Source organism: Tachypleus tridentatus, chromosome 7 (assembly GCF_004210375.1).
Source record: "Tachypleus tridentatus isolate NWPU-2018 chromosome 7, ASM421037v1, whole genome shotgun sequence".
Classification (NCBI taxonomy): Eukaryota; Metazoa; Arthropoda; class Merostomata; order Xiphosura; family Limulidae; genus Tachypleus; species Tachypleus tridentatus.
The window spans coordinates 117021811-117046819 of NC_134831.1; the positions used below are offsets into that span (position 1 = coordinate 117021811).

Consider the following 25009-nt stretch of genomic DNA (forward strand, 5'->3'; position numbering starts at 1 on the left):
TACATATGGACAAATTAAAACAAAATATTGCTAAATACAAAATCCTTCAAAATCACAAATAACAAAACGACACTAAACAATCCTTCTCTAAAATAAATAAAAAAAAAACAACATAAAATAAAACAAACCCTTCAGGTCACATACAAAAGGTACAAAATATATCGCCTTTATAACATAAACAAAATACATAACAATATCAAAATCCTAAATAAAACCAAAATTTACTATTCATATAACGTTGGAGAGGTTATTTTAGATTATTCGATAAAAATAATGCTGGTTCAGTCCAAGTTACGATAACAATTTATTATCCAGTCAAGTTACGTACAGGTTATTAACTGGTAGGCATAATTTTACAAACAACGTTTCAGTGAAACTTTCTTAAACAAATGATAATCTTACAAATAAACTTACTCAATCCTTTACTAGCAAATCATCTCATCAATTGACAAATAACAAAATAATAACTAACTTACTGACGCGATGATAATTGACGTACACACCCAAGAACACTCACCACCTAACTCACCCAAACTCTTTTTAACTGACACAAAGCAGACTTGATTTATTATGAATTATCCAACGTTTCTTGTAATGTTTTTTTACTGTATTCCATTTAAGAAACATTCGAGATTCCATGAAGACGGCCCGGCATGGCAAGGTGGTTAAGGCACTAGAGTCGTAATCTGAGAATCGCAGGTTCAAATCCCCATCACACCAGACATGCTCGCCCTTTCAGCCGTGGGGGCATTATAATGTTACAGTTAATCCCACCATTTGTTAGTAAAAGAGTAGCCCAAGAGCTGGTGATAGGTGGTGATGACTAGCCGCCTTCTCTTTAGTCTTATACTACTAAATCAAGGATAGCCCAAGAGCTGGTGGTGATGACTAGCCGCCTTCTCTTTAGTCTTATACTACTAAATCATGGATAGCCCAAGAGCTGGTGGTGATGACTAGCCGCCTTCTCTTTAGTCTTATACTACTAAATCAAGGACGGTTAGCGCAGATAATCCTCGTGTAGCTTTACGCGAAATTTCAAAAACAACCAAATCAAATTCATGAAGGTATAAAGTTCTATGAAAATTCTTGGTTTCATACAGTTATTATGTCACGTAAAAAACAAATTTCATCCAGTGAATAAAATGTAAAAATTACAGCCTTCAACTATAACTACAGGTGCAACTTTTACATGTACACACAAACAGAACGTACAAAAATCACTGTACATAATAACAGTGGTGATTCCACAGTGTATTTACAATGAAAATAAACAAGAAAATCTTGCCTACTGAAGTCCCATTCTACAACTGCTAAATTCTGTCCTGATAGCAATATTGCTGGCATGAGTATTCAACAAGTCAATATTCTGGAGTTTTCTCTGAAAGGTCAGACTTACTTAGTCACACTTCTTGCTCCATCCAATAATACTCATTGGTTTTACTGAGAGCAGACCTTGGTGCAGCGACATTGACCACAAAGGGTTGGCAATATAATGTAAAACCAAGGAAACTGTGTATTTCTCGTTACGTCGCGAGTTGAGGTAATTTGCGAATCGTTGCAGTCTTAGAAGCAACCCAATTTCTTATCAGAATATGTCCGAGAAATTCCACCTGTGTGCACGTGATTGGCATATTACAAATGGCTGACATAGTGTTTCGATCGAGATTTTATGATGTATTCATAGCATATCCAATAAGTTCTAGTGTTGAGTGAAAACGTCACACGCACCGTGATGTGCCGTTATGTTTTTTTATTGGATATCAGTAGTAAAGATAACGTTGTTCAAAATTATCACCACTCTTTATACCTTAGACGTTTCCCCACAGATGCAAACAGGGCGTAGATTTTTTACATCCGATGGGGGGGGGATGATTTTTGCAACCACTTATGTGGACTGTTCAATTTGCAAATGGTAATCTCTGATTACGTGAACCTAAAAACTGTAAACATGCAGTCACAGAGTAATCTTGTTGCCACGATACTTCAAGGTTTCCATGTAGGTTTGTATAAGTGAGGTGTTGTGAACAGCTTTCAAAATGTTAAAAGAATAAAGACAAAACACAAATTAACTGCCATATAAATTTATTCCTGCACACTGCACAGTATAAAAGATGGCCATTATACTTGACAAGGTTGCTAATAACTTTCATTGCATGAATTACGTTTTCAAATATTAATAAAATTAGTAATTACCCTTGATAAGTTTATATCTACTGAAAAACTGTTCATGTTGTTTGATAAAAATAATTAAAATGTCTTTGCGAACTCTTGAAAATTACACATCAATACAAAGGAGCACATAATTATTCATACTTTTTATTAAAGTAAGATTCATTTAGTCCTCTAGTCTACATGTTCCCAAACATAGACCTTCTTTGTGATGATCTATTTATGAATTATTTCATGAGCACTTCTATATTTATCTTGTCGAACTCATCTTTGTGAGTGTGACAAACTGCCACATGGTTGAAGCGGCACTGAGACATAGTTGACCTTAACCACGTCTTCAACCGTCTTAATGCAGAAAATCTGCGTTCACATTCGCAGTTGGATACTGGACATACAAGCAAAATTTTCATGAGAAGAAACACTTCACTAAACATCTGCTGGCTTGCTTCATGCATTTTACAGTAAGCATCCTTCGCACCTTTCAGAGATACTGCTTTTGTTGTTCCTTTGAACATTGGCAACTGAAACTCGAGCCGTTGTGCAGAGATTTCTGGATAGAAGTTTATAACCGAGTTATCAAACTTGCCAGATGTGATCTTGTTCTCAAGTGCCAGATATTGCCTCAAGTCATTGTTGTTTGCATTGAATCTAGTGGTCAGATGTTCTATGACTGTGTCCACAAATTCAAAAAATCGGCTTCTGTAGTAGTCTCTAGCTGTTGCAGAATGGTGTGCTGAGCTATCACCTGTGATCCTTCTGGGGGATCTGTGAATGGGGGGTCTTGTTGTATTTTTCCTCTGTTCGCAATACCCGCAATTGCACAACTGTCATTGCAGATGCTTCAATCATGCCAGATACTGTCGCTGATTTTGCTTGGAATGCACGGTTTAGTTCCTCTAATGCAGCTAATGGATGCTGAGCCATCAACAATCCTAAAACTGTCTTTCTTTTGTCAAATCTGTCCAGCAGACCTCGTGCTTTCACTGCTACATATGATTTTTCATTTGCTAATTCAGGCAAAGAATCAACAATGTACTGTAGTGATCATTAGCACATGTAATTGCAGATAGGCGGCACAACCAGCGTGTTGGACACAGTGGGCGGAAGTATTCAACTGGACCATATGTGGCTGTCTGACGATACAATATTTTCAAAAATTCTCTTGTATTTGCCTGACCTCTGAAGCAAGACACCAAGTTCATGTACCCACTGGATAGAATCTCGAACACATTCACAAGCTTTAACTGCATGTTGGATTATTAAACTAGCCTTGTGTGCTCCGCAGTGAAAAAACAAAGCTGACGGTTGCTTCTCTTTTATTTTTGCCTGGCATCCACTGTACGTACCATTCATGTTAGCGGCTCCATCATAAGTTTGTGCTCTTAATCTTGACAGTGGTATATTGAGTCTAGTCAGTACATCAAGTATAGTCGAAGATATTAATCAGTGATGTCGATAAAACCCACTTGTAGAGAAATATATATGCAAAAACGGCTCGTTTGGGTTGAGAAAATATTTTATGTAGAAGAGTGAACAACGTTTCGACCTTCTTCGGTCATCGTCAGGTTCACAAAGGTTCTACGTAAAATATTTTCTCAACCCAAACGAGCCGTTTTTGCATATATAGTCGAGGATATTGTTTCACCAGTTGTATTGGAATCACTGTACAAACCAAGAAATGTCTCATGGACGTCAAGGTTCTCATCTACGTATCGTACACATATTGCTTCCTGTTCGGTACCTGTAACATCTCGAGTGCCATCAACCATTAATACAAAGATTTTACTTTGCTGCACTTCGTGTGCTATGTTCCTCAGTATTTGATGGCTGAACATCTCCATTATTTCATTCTGAGCATGGGGTGATGTGAATGTGGTTTTCTTTGACAAGTAGGCATCAACTCAGGATTTTCCTCTTCCAGGAGCTGCATTAACTGCAAGAAGTTCCCCTCAGTATCAGTATGTCCACGTAATGCTAAACCTTGACGCAGTAAAAAACGTAAACTTCTGAATATTTTTGGCTGGACTTTTTTTGTATTCTTCCTGCTGCTTCTTTTTTCCATCATGTAGCTGGACAGTCACTGGAGTTACATCAAGTGAACCTTCTGGAGATCTAGCGAATTTGTGCTGAGAGGAGGATTGGTGCTCGTTGAATTTCTGTTTTGCCTTTTTCCAGTTGCAAAAACCGGTGGATATGAAGGTATACTCCACTGGCCTCTCTAATTTCCCTGTAAAAACGCCTCTATTTTTCCGCCTTGGCACAATGAAAGCATATGACTTTTTGAGTTTGATTGTCGAAGTGCAGCCATGGGAACTCATCAAACCACTTGCCCTGGAAGTTCATATTTTGAGATTTTGCTTTCTGTCGTGGTATTAGTTGTGCGTCTGGATGATATGGCTTTCCGCACTGTATCTGTGGAGTGTCAGATTTTTCATTACTGTACAAACTTGTTTCACAACTATCTGGAGATTCATGATGTGCAATAGTTGCACAAGCATTTTCAGACTCGTCCTCTGATGAACATGGTATTTCATTTGCATGGGAAGTTTTTATTCTTTTCCTTGATGTTGTTGGATTATCTGCATCTGCATTGCCACTTGTAGTACTAGTAACTGGCTTGTAGAACTGTGTAATATCAGAAAGTTTCAGACGCTTGCTTGTCATAATTGGAATCTGTTTCCCAGATGACTCAACAGGCTAAAATACAGTCTTTATTGAAAAACTCTAACGTACGACGAACGAAGATTGAAAAGAATGGAAGTAGGACTGAACTGTGCAATGTATTTAAGTCGAACGCGCGAACCTCACAGTAACTACTGAGCCGACTGACCGCCTGGGCATCGCTGGGACAATAATGTGTGCTAGTTACAACACAAGTAATTGAAAGTTTCTCGAAAAATACTTAAACAATCACAAATATATTATATTCTTGTTAAAGCTCATCAAACGACAAACACGTTGTAATATAATGTCTATAAGCATGTCTATTAAATAAAAACACCCAAAACAAAAACTAACAATACAATTCGAGTAGAGGCTTCAGTCCGTTGAAATCGCTCCTTTTGTATTCTAATTATACAAGAAAATACAATATTTTTACTATCTATGATAAGAGAATATGTTGTTCTTTTACCACAAAGCACCAGCACTTTATTAGAGGGCGGTGATAATCTGAAATTTCATGGATTAATGAGGGCCACAAACACAGGTCTAATGAGCCCTGTTATAAAATCGAGGCTCAGACTAAAGGGAGCAGAGGGGAGTGATGTAGGGCGCGTCTGGATCCGAACGGCTCGAACCTGTCCTTAACTGTACACTTTGGTCAGCGGATTCGGCAGCTCAGAAGAGTAAGGCGTTTGACAATAAAACCGGCTATACAAGCATAAGAACAAATGGCGTAGGAAACCCGCACAATATACACAAGATTGATGCAGCTACATGCTACAAATGGCCTGCCAGATCCAGATCACAGAAGTTTACGTTTGGGAGTAATATTTTCGAATTTCATGCTCTGTTCAATCTGTTGTAATGAAAATTGTACTTAATCTTACACTACGTACAAGACGTAGGTAGATTCTGTGATAGTGCTTGCAAGCCTTGCATGTATACTTAGGCCTACTGACTGATACTTACGAACTGTCGCTTAGATCGAAAAGCTTAGAAGCACGCCTATATTAAAGATGTACATTTCGGCAACTGAAAAAGCCTACATCTAGGCCTAATTATGTAATTCGATTGGTAAGAACACGAGAATCACAAGAAAAAACAGACAAGTTGTTGGCCTGTGATGCAATAAAACAGACCAAACTATAGGGGGGATGATTGTTTGCACCATACCCCCCACCCATCTTCCCAGGATCTACGCTCCTGGATGCAAACGTTATCGCTGGTTTTAAAACTTTAAGTTCAACAGTTTGTCGGCCCGGCATGACCAGGTAGGTTAAGGCCTTCCACTCACAATCAGAGGGTTCGAATCCTCGTTGCACCAAACATACTCGCCCTTTCAGCTGGGGGGAGGGCTTATAATGTTACGCTCAATCCCACTATTCTTTGGCGGTGGGTGGTGATGGCTCGCTACCTTCCCTCTAGTCTTACACTGCTAAATTAGGGACGGCTAGAGCAGATAGCTCTTGAGTAGCTTTGCGCGAAATTATAAATCAATCAACAATTTTTATTGAAATACGTTTGATAAAATACAGCGTAAATCACGAGAGAGCACATTGCTTCAACAGTTATTTAGCGCGTTTATCAACAGACTTCCCTCCCTAACGAATTTTTCCGATTTATTTCGCCAAACAAACATCAGTATTGTTTGGTTGTTTTTGAATTTCGCACAAAGCTACTCGAGGGCTATCTGTGCTAGCCGTCCCTAATCTAACAGTGTAAGACTAGAGGGAAGGCAGCTAGTCATCACCACCCACCGCCAACTCTTTTACCAACGAATAGTGGGATTGACCGTCACATTATAACGCCCCACGGATAAAAGGGCGAGCATGTTTGACGCGACGGTGATGCGAACCCGCGACCCTCAGATTACGAGTCGTACGCCTTAACACGATTGGCTATGCCGGGCCCAAACATCAATAATGATACTCTGAGGAAATTAAAAAACAAATAACCTTTAACCCGAGATAGTTCTGCTCCAGGTGCAAAGTGGGAGGTGTCCTGTAGTTGATACAAAATATAACGTACAATCCGCTTTTCTCGCTATGATTCGTCTTTCACGTTAAGAGTTGAAAGCGCCCTCTAATACTATATATCATGACGACTTCAATTGATGTTCTTACTGTCAATAAATTTCGTGTGATAGGTGTTTTACTTTTATATAATTTATCACGAAAATTCCAGTCCAAAAGTTCTTAGGTTACTGAAAAAAAATGCCACATTTTCTGTTTCTCCCCTGAGTTTATTCTTAATTTATAGCTACAGCAAAATCTGTAAATAAAGCTAATTTTTATAGTTTTGTCTCCTCCGGATTCTAAACTAATGGTAAATAAATTTAATTTGTTTGAGAAAAACATTAACAGGTTTAACCAACTACGTGGAAGTAACATTAATATATCGTCTTACAGACGATTATTCTAATGTGATTTTGCTTAAAGTAACTTCATGTACGAGACATTATTCAATAATGACATATGAAATTAACAGTATTTTACATTTAGGGTTAACTTTTAAAATTAAACTCATTTTTCTGTGTATCTTGCATCAGTAATAATACTGAATTGCCTAGTGATCATGAGCTATGGTATGAAAAATAAGTTTATTTTTGAAATTATGTAATAGTACTTGTTATATTATTTACGTCTTAGATGGTGATATTTTGTGAATGAAGTAACGGAATCTGTTGTCTTATGAGACAAAGAACTCTCTTGCACAAAAGATTTTATTGACAACTGGCAACACAGCATCCAAGTATAACCAACCAACCTGCTATGAAACAAATGATTTTTCTCGTCTTCAGTCCACTCTGTCATTTAGTCTTAACTTTATAAGTGCCTGAAGAATCAAACGGTTACTTGAACAACACAGAACCACTGTTTACTATCTGAAACATGAGGGGCTAAACACATTCAACATGGTGGTACGCAAGTTAAACATAAGTTTAAACAGTTTTAATTTTTTACTGCAATGTAATTGTTAACGTACTTGGTAAAATGGGAGAGGGTTTTTACTAGTTCATTTTTTGTTTAGGTATTTAAATCCATACAACTAAATAGCCAGCAAACACATTTGGAATACATTTAGATATTGTAAACACAAGGTGGAAACATTCCATTATTTCTTAAGATTTCAATGCTACAAAACAGCAAGTTTGGTGAAACTACCTGGACAAGAATATAACCAAATTTCAAATTTATCTTTAATGTTCTTAGTTATTATACTAAGGCAAAAATAAGGAATGGTTTGTAAGACTTCTTGACTATAAAAAGGTAGAAACAACATTCCATACATTTCTCAAAGCAATACCTGCCTGTAAACATTACATTTGAACACCTTACCCTAAAACTTCTTATAACAACCAGTTTGAGTCAGTAATTTGTAGCATAGCTTACCATACAAATATTTTTCAATTGTCTGCTAATGGAATTAATACTTTGTAGAGTATGAAATGAAAGAAATATACCAATACACATTTTTGAGCTTACTATAGAAATGTAACTGTGTGTAATACTGCACATATATAAGAAAGTTTATTTTATGAATACTATTCAAAATACTATCTTTTTAGTACTTTTAAATTTATGTAGAATATTTTTATTAGAATGAATATAAGCAGAAAAAAAGGAAAATTACAGACATTACAATTACTGTGTAGAAGCAACACTTCTGTTTCTAGGTAATGTACAATTACCATTAATTTTACATCCTTAAATCTCTCTCTATTTTAATTACATGTAATGACCATTTTCCCCCTCTATTCTGACACTAGTTTTACTGACAACCAACAAAGATTTCACAATGGAAATTTCAGTTAGTAATAATTTGACTGACAGACTAAATACAATGAATTGAATATCATCTACACAAAATATATTTTAAACTAACAAAGAGCAGGCCAAAACCTCCTAGAATTATTATGCAATAAACATGCAAGTAACACAATAATATTTCATAACAGTTTTTAAATTGTGTATTAAACCTGTAAAACTTGCTAAAACACATCAACTGGAACAAATCCCAATGTAGAAGAAAGAATACATAAAAATTCATCTTAATTATGATCAATTGCCACAATGAAGAAAAACTAACCAATCAGTGGTATACTTTTCAAATTCATGTGCAGGGCTACAATATTCAATATAACATTAATTGTTTGAAAACAAAATCAACAAAAATTATAAGAAAAAACCACAAAGAAAACCATGTTGACTTCCACAGATGTAATACGTTCACCACAACTTGTGGTTACTGAATTACATGCTATTGTATTACATTTCAATTGAAGATGAGTTACATCACAAAACACATCCATTTTTTATGACTGAATATTATCAAAAGCAACCAGAATATTATAAGTTCATGAAATATCTAACAAGGTATATATATATATATATAATTACAATTATTTAAACTATCATTAATACTTCTTGGAACAAAATCAGCATGTGGGGTTTTAACATTCAGAATAACATGCACAAAGCATAGAATATTCTGACAAAAGTCTCCATCACTTCCCAAGCAAGTACAATAAACAATTTACTGTAACACCAATGAAAGTCAAAAGATGTTTATCTTTTGAAATATCAAATCAGAAATTCTAGGATTAACAAACATCAAATTCTATAACAGGATACATACTGAAAAGTGACATAAAGAAGTCTCATGGTGGGTACACATACTCATGAACTGTAAAGTACATGAAGAAATACACATAGCCCTGTTGTTATATTTAATAGTACAACTCTAAAATTCATATCAGTAGTGACTCTTAATATCTCAGAATAGAAATGGATACAATTACATAAGGTTTTTTTCTCTACCACTGAAGGAACTACCAGAGTACACCATTTACTAACACTGAAAAACCTGCTTATAAAACAATTTTTTTTCTTCAGTTGCAAACAAACGTTATTAAATCAGTACAAAACAGCTGTTTTTCCAGGTACTGTTTTATGCAGGTATATTAAAGCAAGCAGTTTAAGTCACTTCAGTAAGACAATTACATCTGCTATAGTAACATATTAATATGATTTCTATATCATAAAGCAACTACATGGCTCTCATATCTTAAAATCGCTGATTTACATCCGCGATAGTATTGACAACTTTATGTGTTTTTTACAAACACAAACATAACCTCGACTTACACCCACGTTAAACGATTTAGGTTTACAGTATCTGTTATTATTCTATTTAAAGCAAATATACTGTTTACTCATTTTTATAACATGAAACTTACAATAAAAGATGGTTTAACTTAATCCAACAAAGCATTACACATTCATTGTCAGCTGTTTCACATAGAAAAGTATACACTGCATCATTAACAGATACGAAACGCACAAATTATATCGTCAATATTACCGTCACAAACTCTAACTTGTTTTAATACCAGAAAATTAAAAATACGATAATTTTGTAATCAGTACCTTTAACTTGTTTGAATATTAAAAACACATTTAGTCTTTCTCAGAATTTCAAACAAAAAGTTATCCCATAGTGTAAGAAACACTTTATTAGAATACATTCTTATAAATATTAGACAAAGCTTTTAATCTTTGACAACATTAAGTGTAATCACTTTTTCTACTTACTAAATGTTATTACACAGTGTAATTTTTCTGAATACACTGTTTTAACTATGACATATGTACCGGTATCACACATTAGGTTAGACTATTTTTTATAGTCTATACTTGTTGTTAAGAGTTATTTTTTGAATACGTGTTAAAGCAAATTCGTTAGACACATTTTTGTTAGTAATCTTAAAATGTTTATAACTAATCCAGTTTTATATATAATTCACAATGCCCACTCTCCAACTTTCAGACTTACAAAAGTAATACGTTTATATTCTCACACTGAAGAAAGGAAAGTTCAGACTTAACAATAAGACGTGTAAAACCCATTTTCACAAGTAATGGTTCATGCTTCCATAGAACAATCCAAATATACTAGCCAGTATTTTATCTTTCGTTTGTTTTGTGTGTGGCTAGGTTACAAGTTAAGATTAGTTTAAAAGTAGCAAAATCGTTATTCAGAATTGAATACTGTTATTTCAAAGAAAAAAAAATCATCTCAGGTTATTGTCTTTTTTTTTTTTCTTTCTCTTTTTTTTATATTCTAAATGAGCTGTAATTTCACAGAAGCTCTTCAACGTCGGTGAATATTAACAAGCTATTAATGTATGTTTATCCTTCTTACGTTACTATACAAGTTATTGTAGTGTTCAAGACATCAAATAAGGTAGGAGACGTACCCTAACATATTACTGGTTTAAGAACTTCTGGCTCATTTGTTAATTTTTTTCCACTTATGATTACATTATACCAACGTTTCAAAACTAACTTGAAAACTTCTTGTCCAGTTAGAGGGTTGCTCCACAGTATTATTACGTAGAATGCCTGTGATCACAATAATCGTGCTTCTTATTGTTGAAATCCTGTGTACTCAGTTTTAGATATTTTGAATCTTCATGAGTCAGGACTGAAGTCCTGGCTTTTCTGTCTAATTGTAAAAGAAATAACTCTCTTCTATAGAATTCTGAATGCCATTCGTTAAAAGTAATGACAAGTTTGACACATGGCATTTACAGTGTTTCATACTTTTAACAGTTTTGCTCTCTCTCTTTTTGATTTTTAACAGTGAATCTTTCAAACAAATCATTTTACACAAGTCCTAGCACCAGTGATTCCAGTCAAAACACTCAAGACAGGAAGTGTAGCATTCTCCTGACCTGCATTTTCAAAGTGTCCTAAAGCTCATATATCAACAGCTGAAGAACTCGTCAGCTGTAAAAAATCAACATTACAAAAATATCTTATCTTTAGCATAGTTCTAAACACAAAACAAAACAAGATGTGGTTCGTTAAACATGCAGCTACAACATCAGAATCTAATGTCTTCTATGAAAAAAAAAAGCTGCATTTTTAAAGAAACACATGAAAAAATGTTTTTTTTTTTCTTAACTGGCTTTAACTTTGTGGTGGGACTTTCTGAAAACAACCAGTCAAAAGTTGAATCTGACTGTTTGAATACCACCATGGCTGAAGAGATTCAAGTTTTATTGAAAACTGTCTCCTTTACCCTGGTTGTCAGTAGCAACAGGATAGGGTCCGTCATTGAAATGGTTATAATTTTCTTTCTCTGTTTTGTACATGGTCTGGTTATCTTCTGAGTCAACATGCTGATCACCACCACCGTATGGTACATTTTTACCATTAGCTGCACTTGTATCAGGTGTGCTACTTTTTACTGGAACGGTCTGACTGATAAAACAAACGAAACATTTGTTATTAACCAAGAAAATAAATCATCACAAATCCAGTCAAAGCTAGTTTTGTTGTATGACCCATAACTTTACCCACTCAATTTTTCTTTATTAACAATACAGATTTAAATACTATCTTTTGATGGTAAAATTGTAAACTTGGAAAATATTCATTGTGGATTAAAAATAAAAATTCGAGCCTATGTAATATAGCAGAACTCTAGAAATTGAATTAAAAAGACTGGCAGATAATTATATACTTGTTTGTGTTGGAAAATTTTGAATATTTTGTTTTGAACCAGAAATAGAAACAGTTCAATTAATGTATGTTCAGTTGTAAACAGTATTATTTTGTTTCTTATAGTGTGACCAAAATGAAATTATCTGTTTCCAAACAGGTCTCCTTAGCCATAAGATACAAACATATAAAGTTAAGTCGAGGGTATCTTGAAGTTTGATAATGAAATGCTAAACTACTCAGTATGACACAACAGCTTCATCTATACAGTGGTTCCAGCTGACTCATGTTCACCTCATAGGATTACTTGCATTTACCCAATCTATGAGCATTTTTAAAAAGTATTGAAAAATACTTGGTTCACAGTTTTGTATTATGAGATAGTTGTGGGCCAATGATTAGTGTACCAAACTGTTCATCGAAGGGTTCAACATTCAAAATGTGAAGTTGTGGGTATATTATAAATGTGACTGTCAACCCCTTCATTTTATTTAAAGAATCAGATAAGGTACTTGTGGCACACCTTATGTTGATAGCTGCCCTTCCTATTGTCAGTTGTTCAAAATTAGGGAAGGCTATACCAAAACCCTAGAGGGCCTGATCTTGCTGCTTATAAGGAAAACCAAAATTCTAATTATAATAATTATAAACCATGTGACTGTAGCCACTGGTCAAATTTTAACAACATTATTACAAAGTGACTGTAAACAATTTTATGACAAGCCACTACATACAAGATTTACAATTTAATGTACTTCTGGAAAACAAGTTTTACATTTAAGAGCAATTTTTGAACAAACTCTTTTATAAGAACTATTACCTTAAAAAGTACATCTATAAAAACCTTACTAAGTCACAAATAGTGATATAACTGACTTAACCATTTAGTTAACCCTATGCACATGGGTGTGTGACATAGTGCATAAGCCATGACCTTTTACAGATCTTTATCAAGTACACATTTTATCCCACACTGCTGCAGCTTGTAGTAGTGGAAATACTGGACAAAATACACAGATACTGAACAAACTGTGCAGATACAAAGCCATGATGGACAAAAATAATTTTATCCTTTAGAAGAACACAGCTTTGCACCCTGACTTCTCAGAGTTTGAGTCAGATTGATGTCATGTATCTAGATACATATCTTAAGTACAAATACATTTGTAATCCATCTGATATTTTGTGCTTGATGTACTTGTATATTTTACCAAAAGCTTGTTGCATTTTCTTTAGAATACACAAAATACATTCAGAATTATAACCAATGTTCCTTCTCCAATTTGAAGTCACTTCAATGAACTAACCAACATAAGTTTGGTTAATTTGCACAAAAGATTACGAATAAAATAATATAATTTAGTTAATCCAAACAAATGATTATGAATATTGTCATATTTACAGTTTACTTTATTCATACAGTTAATATTCATAGAAAAATAAGTCCACAACCTCTATATATAAGTCATGAGAGTCTATATTTCTATTTGTCCCTTATCTAACTACTTCTAAATTACTAGGCCAGTCTCAAACAACCTTTGTGGAATGATAGCTTGGAACAAGATGCATGCTACTGGGGGTATACAACCCCCTTCATTATTACTGACATGGAACATTTAGTATCTCTGAAGTAAGTTACCATTAACTGCATTCATAGATTGTGCCATGTCCTTACACCATAAAAAAATTCTTTATCAAATTTTATACAACACAACATACAATTTGATGGAGGACACACAAACATTTTTTATATCTCAGAAAGTGTACAAACACTCTATACAGGGGAATGCAATAAAAAAACTGCCACCAATATATTGCAATAATACATAAACTCAGCATTATTACTGATGCAAAATACAGAGTAAAATATGAGTTTACTTTTACAATGTTAACCCTAAAAGGAAAATACTATTAATTCTATACACAGTTGTCATTATTGAATAATTTCTCACACACAAAAGCTGTTTTAAGCAAAATTACTATATTTGGCTACCAAATCCAGTCTTATTTAATTTGATCAAAAATGTTTTGGACATTTTTACTGACCAAAAAATAAGACATTTCTCACAATCTTTTAGTGCTAGGGTTGTGAAATGTAATTTGAAGTGGTAATGTGATTGTTAGTGTGAATTAATGATGCTAAAAACATGGCTTTATATTGATATATATTGAATTTACTCCCAGCAAGTAGAAATAAGTACTAGTTAGTATGGAGACCTGAGGATGCTGTATTTCACTAAAAAAAATTATCAGTTAACGTTTTTGTAATGGGCTCAGTATAACGTATAGATGTTCATATACACAGTTGCACACATTAATAAATATTTACCCTATAACTTTTGATAAATGTACCTTCACAAAATTTGGTATTGTACAAAAACATTCAGATTTTTTAACAAAACATTTCTACTTAAGATTTGTTTAAGTGTGAAGTGATTTCATGATGTGTTTAAGTGTAAAGTGATTTCATGATATGTTTAAGTGTGAAGTGATTTCATGATATGTTTAAGTGTGAAGTGATTTCATGATATGATTAAGTGTGAAGTGATTTCATGATATGATTAAGTGTGAAGTGATTTCATGATATGATTAAGTGTGAAGTGATTTCATGATATGATTAAGTGTGAAGTAATCTCATGATATGATTAAGTGTGAAGTAATCTCATGATATGATTAAGTGTGAAGCAATTTCATGATATGATTAAGTGTGAAGCGATTTCATGACATGATTAAGTGTGAAGCGATTTCATGACATGATTAAGTGTGAAACGATTTCATGACATGATTAAGTGTGAAGCGATTTCATGACATGATTAAGTGTGAAGCGATTTCATGATATGATTAAGTGTGAAGCAATTTCATGATATGATTAAGTGTGAAGTGATTTCATGATATGATTAAGTGTGAAGTGATTTCATGATATGATTAAGTGTGAAGTAATTTCATGATATGATTAAGTGTAAAGCGATTTCATGATATGATTAAGTGTGAAGCGATTTCATGATATGATTAAGTGTGAAGCAATTTCATGATATGATTAAGTGTGAAGCGATTTCATGATATGTTTAAGTGTGAAGTGATTTCATGATATGTTTAAGTGTGAAGTGATTTCATGATATGATTAAGTGTGAAGTGATTTCATGATATGGTTAAGTGTGAAGTGATTTCATGATATGATTAAGTGTGAAGTGATTTCATGATATGATTAAAAACAAACTATTCTTCATCCCAAAAATATCATTTGTTTAATTTCTAAAACATCCTTAATACATTTCAAACATTTATGTTGTTTTGTACACACTATGTACAGTCTGTGAACAAAGTGATCTCATAACCATAAAAAAGGAAATAAATATAAATTATCATGTTTTTTTCATTCTAGAATGACTGCATATTATTACACAAAAATACAAATGTTTATTCAAAGTAGATTAAATTTCATAACATTATATATTTATTATTGTTTTATAATACTGACCTTCTAGATGTGCCTAGCTTACATTACATAACTTGGATCGACACTGTAAACATGCATTGATGTTATGGCATCCAGTAATATAAAACTGACCTGTCGTGACTGTGTTTCAGTTGACTCATATTTTGTATTATACAGTAACATTTGAATTATTATACATTACATATGTATATAGGTCATACCTATTTAGAAATAAGTTATGAAATTTATTTTTCTTAAAATATAGAACAATAAATAAAGAATGGCCTTTGAACTCGGGAGCTTTTGGATATAGGTTGCTTAGCCTTTTAAAACTTCACAATACAGTATATCAAATAAATTGTTTTTTAGGTTTTATATATATAACCAAAAAATCCCAAATAACTATATTGATACCATAGAATTCCACTACAACTTAAGTTTAGTAATTAAGATGTATTTAGGTCTAAAAAATTATTAAACTTCAAGTAGACTAATGACACAACCTACTTTTCACAGATTAAAATGACTGAGAAACCCACCAGGAGGACATTCTGAGCAGTTGATTGGTTAGTCACATGTCACATATTGTAGTTAGAGTATATATAAGGCTGTTTCTCAAAATGGAAAGAAGTGAAAAGGACCACTGTCTGATTCAGTACCTAACCCATATTTGAGCAAAATAAAAGGATACGAGGTTCTTATTTTATATTCTAGCTTGTAAATATTAGTAATTTGAGTTCCTAATTTGTATGAAACTATAGACTTAGTATTCTGACATCACAAACATCTAATTTTAAACAGTGCTGCATTCAACATACCATGTGACTCATTAAAATCTATATTTAGGTGGGTTCTTTTAACACAGTCAAATTAAGAAATTACCTCATATATAATATTAAAGTTTAAATTATCATCTACAATTTGACTCCAAACTTATTAACATAAGTTCATAAAATATTAGTTCAATAAAATTTTCAATGCAAGTCAACAAATGAGATGAGATGGCCTTTGACCTGTGACCCATCATGAAAGGTTTAAGAAATGAAAACTTACCTTGAAAACATACATCCAAAACTACACTCTTTGGGAGTTTCCAGATTGAACTTACTTTCAATAATCAACAAACTGTAGTGTATAGACACCCTTGGCTCCTGAGGATTGTGTAAAATAAACGTTTGATATTTCTCTGGTTAATCTTCCTGGAAATTTTCATTGTAAAAGCTTTTACATAAAGCATGTCTTGTGCAAGTACATTATTGAAATCTTACCTGTCTGACGTTTCTGAAGAACAGTCAAGACTTGTCACAGGTTGAATGGAAGATGGATCTTTCACATTATCTTGTTCTTTGGTTTCATTTCTGCTCCTCTGTTTCTTTTTAGTCATATTCTGTTAACAAAATAAAAGCTATTATCAAACACTTAATTATTATAATGACTAAGACATAACCAAGTCTTACCAATGCTGTCAATTATGTCACAACCTGTATAAGGACTGAAAAGATAAGTGAAACGCACAGTAAGTGAATATGCTGTATTTTATTTCATACTGTAAAAATATTAGTAACTCATAACACATTCAACTGAGGTCGTACATTACATCTTTTTAAAAATGAGCTTCAGACATGTCAAGTTTTACCTTTGTAACAAAGACCTACTGACTTGAAATTACAAGAATAAAAAAACCTCAGATTACTAGAAATATGAATATAGATTAATAAAACTTTCAGTATGCAATTACATTCTCGAATAAAGTATTTAATAAGTAGACAACAAATAAGGTTTTCTAATAATTCTACAAAAAAAAATTATATGAGCCCCAAAAGTGTCACCTTTTGGAGGGTATGGAGTTATTTGTGGTGGACACTGTATTTTATTAGCACTTTAAGTTTTAAGTTATGAATGTTTACATACACACACGAACACATACATTCAGCATTTTGTGATTAAGACTGTATTTTTGTTAAACAGTCCCATATGCATGCATCACACTTTTGTGCAAATTATGAAGTTCTGTGACAAGCTTTAGACCATTTCTTGTTAAAGTGAGCATCATCCAACTTAGTTCTGTGACAAGCTTTAGGTCTTTTATTGTTAAGATGAGTCATATCCAACTTAGTTCTGTGACAAGCTTTAGATTATTCCTTGTTAAGGTGAGTTTCATTCAACTTGGTTCTGTGACGAGCTTTGGATCATTCCTTGTTAAGGTGAATTACATCCAACTTAGTTGTGTGACAAGCTTTGGATCATTCCTTGTTAAGGTGAATTACATCCAATTTAGTTCTGTGACGAGCTTTAGACCATTCTTTGTCAAGGTGAGCTACATCCAACTTGGTTTTGTGATAAGCTTTAGACCATTCCTTGTTAAGGTGAGTTACATCCAACTTATTTCTGTAACAAGCTTTAGACAATTCCTCATTAAGGTGAGCTACATCCAACTTTGTTCTGAGACAAGTTTTACGTCATTCCTTGTTGAGGTGAGCTACATCCAACTTAGTTCTGTGACGAGCTTTAGACCATTCTTTGTTAAGGTGAGCTACATCCAACTTAGTTCTGTGATGAGCTTTAGATCATTCCTTGTTAAGGTGAATTACACTGAGCCATTTGACAACACAACTGTTAATTTATTTTATTCTTGTTTGCTTTTGTTATCTGTTTTAAAAATATTTCTCAGTTATTTATTTCAAGCAATTCCTTTAGACAAAATACAAATTTGTGATTTACTATTAGTCTCTTAGGCTTATTTCAGGATTGGAAGAAAACTGCAAAATGTACCTTGTTCACTAAATGCTTAGAGAGCACAGTTTTTCTTTGGTGCATGTTTTATAGACATATTGTATAATTTTTAACAATTCATTATGTAACAGCAATACTTAAACTGCTGTACTGCAGAACTTATAAGTATCATAAACCTGCAGTTTGATGAAACAATCACATTCAAATGTAAGTACAAAATGTTTGTAGTGTACTTCTCTTAGATGGTTTGTAACAGGCCAGACAACCACACTTCACATCCATCCTTCACGTGTCACAGTTGATCGTCCGTGAGCACATCCACGCAGTATCAAAATTAATTAGCTGTGGTTTACCACATACAAGTAAAAACGTTATTTCTAGTTGTTTGAAGCTGCTTAAGTGAAAGAGTCTCTCCGTGCCTACTGTAAGTATTAAAGCATGTGAATCAACAACAAAAATGGTGTTTCTGATATCTGTATTTTGTCTGCTCCTTCAACAGGTCCAGCCTATATGCTAAAAAAGAAAAAAACTCCTGTGGGTAATGGATGTGAATTTGTAGTTTTACTCATTTTAAATGAATATTGTAAAAAACAACCTCAACCAATCGTAATATCCAAACATCTTATATATTGTGAACCTTGGTTTCTGTCCAACCATTCATCTATCTTCTGTTTGAAAAGCTATGCATGCAAATGAAGCTCAACATTCACTTTTGAAATGGTGGGAGAAAGGTACGAACGATGTTAATGTTAAATTTTATTTCATAAGCAGGATGTTCTACACTAAACTGGTATCAATGAATCACATTGTCATTCACATTTTAATATGTGACATAACTTAAAAAGTAGAAATGTTGATTTACCATATGTTATTGCTAAGTGGTTCTTAGTGCAACTGAAATGTTCAACAAGTATTTTTCATGGTATACAGTATAAATATCTCAGTGTTTTGGTTCTAAGTGAAACCAAGAGTGCAATACAGTTAACCTTTTTATAGTCCAGGAAATAATTTACAGTGATAAAACTTTTCCCATCACTGGAAACAGGTATTTTTGCTTGTACACAATACATTCATGGGGTCCAAAATACTGGTGAAAGTGACTTCTTTGAACTACAAACTTTCATGTAGAAAAACTGAAGAGTAAATTTGTAAACAAAAAAGGGAGAAAAAAATAAACAAAAAGAATGAATTTTAACACAAAGTGGAACAAAGAAATATGACTTCTTTAAATAACAGATCTGGTAAATGTAAATAACAGAGGAATCCCACCTGAATAGCTCCAGTGTTAGATTTGCGAAGTTTGGTAGAAATGGTTCGACGAGGGGTAACCCCTCGACCAAATCCACTCATATTAGAGTTTCCATAACTGCAAATAAAGATTGTTGTGACATTCATTAAAAACATGTTAACAGTAAATATTTTACATTTTGGGGTTTTGCACAAATTATGGTTCATAATATTCTATGAAAACTTTGGAAAATGGAATTAAAATAGCATGGAGGAAATTTAATGTTTTTGGTTTCTGAGTCTATTTCAAAAGTTTGTTTATTTTCAGTTACGAGGTAAATCACATTGGGCTATCTGCTGTGTCAATTGCAGAGAACAGAATACTTGGATTTCAGCACTGTAATAAAGTCTCAGATTTATTTCACAAGGTACAAGCTAAATTTCAACTAAACAGTTTGTAAATAGTTTCCTAATAAATGAAACAAATAAATATTAAAGAAAGTAAGTTTGTTCAATTCACCTTAAAAGTATTTTAGCATCAAAACTAAGTAGAGATTGTTTATCACAATTTGCCTGTTAGGCAGATGAAAAGCAACATTAGGAGGGTTACAACACTTGTAACAAATTAATATTTCAGTGCAAATTATCTTTATTAGGGCATGACCAGGAAGAATAAATTGGGTTTTACAACCTGCCAATTACATAAACAAAACAATAACATCCAAAAACATTTTTTATAAACTGTCTCTCTATGCTGGGACAATTGGTTAAAATACCTAGGCCTGGAATGTGTACACTGTAACTGAAGACAAATCTAATTGAATTCTAGGCTTATGAAAGCACTCAACTAAAGTTCATTTAAATTTCCCATTTAGAGATTATTGTAAGACCTAAAACATTTTATAGATACTTAATGTTTCTCTGTCACACATGCATAAATAATTCTTTATTTCAGACTCAAATAATGCATAAAAATGAATTCCAAAGTAAGTCAAGTAAAATTTAAAATCATACTAAACTGCTATTACATACAAGGAACTTGGGTGGTAATAGAGCCAGGTAAATTTTAACCTGTATAAGGACAACAAAGGACCTATTGGTCCATTTCAGCTATTCTATCCTCTCAGCCTAATTAAAACTATTAATTTAAAAAATGTGAATCATACATCTATCAAGCTTTCTTTTAAACTTGCTCAAATTTACATTTTACAGCATTTCTAGTCTTTACAATATGAATTAAAAATATATCACAACAAAAAAGCTTTTTAACATACACATGGTTGAATACTGGGGTATTCAAATCTTGGGTACTTCTTCTGCAGTTTCTTCCCCCCAAATCAACATACATACAGAGTAATGAAAACCACATCTAGTTATTTTGACAAATAATTACAATGTAATTAACTTTGAAAGACCTATTGTGTAACCTTTCACTCACTAAATGATTCATCTACTACAGCTTGGTAAAACTGACAATAGTAGAGTACCAACTCACTAAGGATAATTACTCATCGCCCCACGAGGTGGTACCTGGCCATAATTAGCTCCCCAGCTGCCCACTACAACACCTGCTATCTCCAGTTGTCCACCACGGTCTATAACTCGGCCTAGAAGTAACAAAATGCTTAGGTTTATGTTGTATTCACCTAATATAAAATGCTATATGATGTTTAACAGTCAGTACACAGTTTTACCATATACTACACATTACTAAAGGTTTATTTGCTCTGTAACAAATTAAATTATTAAGAAATCTAACTTAATCTAGGCTTGCATCTCAAGATGGCTAGATGGGAATTAAAACTTTTATTAAAATAAAGAACAATATTTTGACCTTCGTAGGTCATCTTTGTTAACCTGAAGATGACCTAAGAAGGTTGAACTGTTGTTCTTTACTTTATTGTAATAAAAGTATTAATACCCATACCAGTTGTCTTGAGATACATTATTACTTCAAGTGGGTTTCTCGTCATCACAAATTAACCTAGGCTTGTGGTCAGGACTTGAGGGCACTTAGATGAGTACTCTACCAACTAATTAATAATGTACTTGGAACACCTGTGATTTCACTGAAAATTGTACTTACAAGATATTAAATAAAAATTTCCTACTATACTTCATATGCTACTAATTAATCAGTAGTGTATTTAGAACTTTGACACTTCACTGGAATTTCATTTAAAGAAATATATCACAAGGAAGCAACTTTTTTTAAAAAACAAACAAACCAGGGATAGGGAAAAATAGCATTAGTGGTTGAAAAGGACTCTCCACTAGTTATTTCAGTACTAGGACTAATATTATAAACATCCATACATTAAGACCTGGACAGAATGTGTTCCACATACTGTACAGAAACTTTATATAAATAAAGAAATGAAGGATTACCATACCTCATTTTACTCACAAACTTACTGTTTCAAGATTAAACAACCTATGAAATATGGACAGAAATTACACACTTTGTGTGGCTGTGCTTTAAATAACCCTTTGAATTACATAAAAACTGGATTAAGAAATTAACAGTAAGCTGTGGTAATGTTTATGATGACTTTGAAGAAACAGCATTTAACTAACTATTAAAAACCAAAACCACACAAGTTTGAACTACATCGCACACACAACAACAGGAGAACATACAACAGATATCATGTTCTAAAAATAAGTCTATGAGTAAAAACACACTTGTGAAAGCAAGAATACCTTGCTCGTTGTTGAGTATCTTTACTGCAAACATAAATAATGCAGGAAACATTGTATCATACTCATAAAAACAGAGGATCTCATCGTTACATGCATTGTTTTATATTACATTATACATAAAAATAGAGGATCTCATCGTTACATGCATTGTTTTATATTACATTATACATAAAAACAGAGGATCTCATCGTTACATGCATTGTTTTATATTTCATTATACATAAAAACAAGGGATCTCATCGTTACATGCATTGTTTTATATTTCATTATACATAAAAATAGAGGATCTCATCGTTACATGCATTACTTTATATTTCATTATACATAAAAACAGAGGATCTCATCGTTACATGCAGTTTTATATTACATTATACATAAAAACAAGGGATCTCATCGTTACATGCATTGTTTTATATTTCATTATACATAAAAACAGAGGATCTCATTGTTACATGCATTGTTTTATATTTCATTATACATAAAAACAGAGGATCTCATTGTTGCATGCATTGTTTTATATTACATTATACATAAAAACAAGGGATCTCATCGTTACATGCATTGTTTTATATTTCATTATACATAAAAACAGAGGATCTCATCGTTACATGCATTGTTTTATATTTAATTATACATAAAAACAGAGGATCTCATCGTTAGATACAGTTTTATATTACATTATACATAAAAACAGAGGATCTCATCGTTACATGCATTGTTTTATATTACATTATACATAAAAACAGAGGATCTCATCGTTACATGCATTGTTTTATATTACATTATACATAAAAACAAGGGATCTCATCGTTACATGCATTGTTTTATATTTCATTATACATAAAAACAGAGGATCTCATCGTTACATGCATTGTTTTATATTACATTATACATAAAAACAGAGGATCTCATCGTTACATGCATTGTTTTATATTACATTATACATAAAAACAGAGGATCTCATCGTTACATGCATTGTTTTATATTACATTATACATAAAAACAAGGGATCTCATCGTTACATGCATTGTTTTATATTTCATTATACATAAAACAGAGGATCTCATCGTTACATGCATTGTTTTATATTTCATTATACATAAAACAGAGGATCTCATCGTTACATGCATTGTTTTATATTACATTATACATAAAACAGAGGATCTCATCGTTACATGCATTGTTTTATATTACATTATACATAAAACAGAGGATCTCATCGTTACATGCATTGTTTTATATTACATTATACATAAAACAGAGGATCTCATCATCACATACATTGTTTTATATTACATTATACATAAAACAGAGGATCTTATCGTTACATGCATTGTTTTATATTACATTATACATAAAACAGAGGATCTCATCGTTACATGCAGTTTTATATTACATTATACATAAAACAGAGGATCTCATCGTTACATGCAGTTTTATATTACATTATACATAAAACAGAGGATCTCATCGTTACATGCATTGTTTTATATTACATTATACATAAAAACAGAGGATCTCATCGTTACATGCAGTTTTATATTACATTATACATAAAAACAGAGGATCTCATCGTTACATGCAGTTTTATCTTACATTATACGTAAAAACAGAGGATCTCATTGTTACATGCATTGTTTTATATTTCATTATACATAAAAACAGAGGATCTCATTGTTACATGCATTGTTTTATATTTCATTATACATAAAAACAGAGGATCTCATTGTTGCATGCATTGTTTTATATTACATTATACATAAAAAACAAGGGATCTCATCGTTACATGCATTGTTTTATATTTCATTATACATAAAAACAGAGGATCTCATCGTTACATGCATTGTTTTATATTTAATTATACATAAAAACAGAGGATCTCATCGTTAGATACAGTTTTATATTACATTATACATAAAAACAGAGGATCTCATCGTTACATGCATTGTTTTATATTACATTATACATAAAAACAGAGGATCTCATCGTTACATGCATTGTTTTATATTACATTATACATAAAACAAGGGATCTCATCGTTACATGCATTGTTTTATATTTCATTATACATAAAACAGAGGATCTCATCGTTACATGCATTGTTTTATATTACATTATACATAAAACAGAGGATCTCATCGTTACATGCATTGTTTTATATTACATTATACATAAAAACAGAGGATCTCATCGTTACATGCATTGTTTTATATTACATTATACATAAAAACAAGGGATCTCATCGTTACATGCATTGTTTTATATTTCATTATACATAAAAACAGAGGATCTCATCGTTACATGCATTGTTTTATATTTCATTATACATAAAAACAGAGGATCTCATCGTTACATGCATTGTTTTATATTACATTATACATAAAAAACAGAGGATCTCATCGTTACATGCATTGTTTTATATTACATTATACATAAAAACAGAGGATCTCATCGTTACATGCATTGTTTTATATTACATTATACATAAAAACAGAGGATCTCATCATCACATACATTGTTTTATATTACATTATACATAAAAACAGAGGATCTTATCGTTACATGCATT

The 25009-nt window shown here is 32.6% G+C and overlaps 1 pseudogene across 1 annotated transcript in view; it reads right to left on the minus strand.

Annotated features, from left to right (window-relative positions):
• Positions 1 to 7541: 7541 nt before the first annotated feature.
• The window catches only part of LOC143256461 (constitutive coactivator of PPAR-gamma-like protein 1 homolog), a 58384-nt pseudogene continuing 40916 nt past the window's right edge, over positions 7542 to 25009 (minus strand). Inside the window, exons 15-18 of the transcript XR_013031366.1 lie at positions 21233 to 21344; positions 19780 to 19876; positions 17046 to 17164; positions 7542 to 12101 (exon numbers count right to left, since the gene is read on the minus strand). The product of XR_013031366.1 is annotated as a constitutive coactivator of PPAR-gamma-like protein 1 homolog (transcript). The remainder of the gene's footprint in view (positions 12102 to 17045; positions 17165 to 19779; positions 19877 to 21232; positions 21345 to 25009) is intronic.